This window comes from Gavialis gangeticus, unplaced genomic scaffold (assembly GCF_001723915.1).
Source record: "Gavialis gangeticus isolate Ggan-Ray unplaced genomic scaffold, GavGan_comp1, whole genome shotgun sequence".
NCBI lineage: Eukaryota > Metazoa > Chordata > Crocodylia > Gavialidae > Gavialis > Gavialis gangeticus.
In genome coordinates, this window is record NW_017728992.1 from 46,642,061 (window position 1) to 46,642,924 (window position 864).

At 36.0% G+C, this 864-nt stretch overlaps 1 protein-coding gene across 3 annotated transcripts in view; it reads left to right on the forward strand.

Moving 5' to 3' along the window:
• EXOC2 (exocyst complex component 2) overlaps positions 1–864 on the forward strand; it is a 277,754-nt gene that overhangs the window by 70,254 nt on the left and 206,636 nt on the right. The gene's annotated exons all lie outside the window — the stretch shown is intronic.

Here is an 864-nt window from a genome sequence, read left to right on the forward strand (position 1 = left end):
CCACCCTGGCTGAGCAGCATGCGTTGGCGCTCCTTTGCTTCGGCGCCTGGGGTGGTCTTCCTGCTCACCCCTCCCACACTTGCTACAGCACTGATTCTACCCATGGTCCACACTAATTTGATCTGGTTTCATGCTGCATGGGTGAGGTATTTATCAAGTACAATAATTTCATCAGGATGTTTGTAGTATTTGTGTTGGTTTTTAATAAAGCCTGAACTCTATTATGCATCAGGTAATTATTTGCAATGCTCAATTTACTTTCTTTAAAACTGTAGGTTTTTTACTGTTGTGATTCAGTTTTCTCTGCAGTCTTAAAGATTCATAAATCAAAAGTAACTGAACAGTTAAACATTTATTTCTTTTAAAATCCCATGATATTTTCTTCTTAGGTTTCTTAATGCTTGGTTTGGTTTGGCAGTGCTGTAGGTGTCAATGCAGTGTGATCCAAGTTTGCAACTGTGTTTATGCTGCAAGTTGCAAAACATTTGAAAATCGCTGTAATTGTTTGCTGACAATTTTGGTGAATACGATTTCAAAGTGGCAAATTTTTAGATTTCATCTTGGCATTTTATGGAGCAATGTAGTTAATAGCTTTTTGTAGACAAAGTTTTGACATGCTTCTGCATATTTCACATGATCTACACACTAGTTATGTACAGGTATGGAATCCATTCTGTGGAATTTTCACCTTCTATAAACTGGTAAGCCATAATCAAAAAGACTCTCAAGTTTTCTGCAAGATATACATATCTCAACTTTTTTATGTGAAATCCACAGTTGCATGAATTTTGGAAAATATTTACAATTTAGGTTTCTTATTTCTCAACATATTGTAGTGCCAAGTGCTTCATCATTACAAAGTCC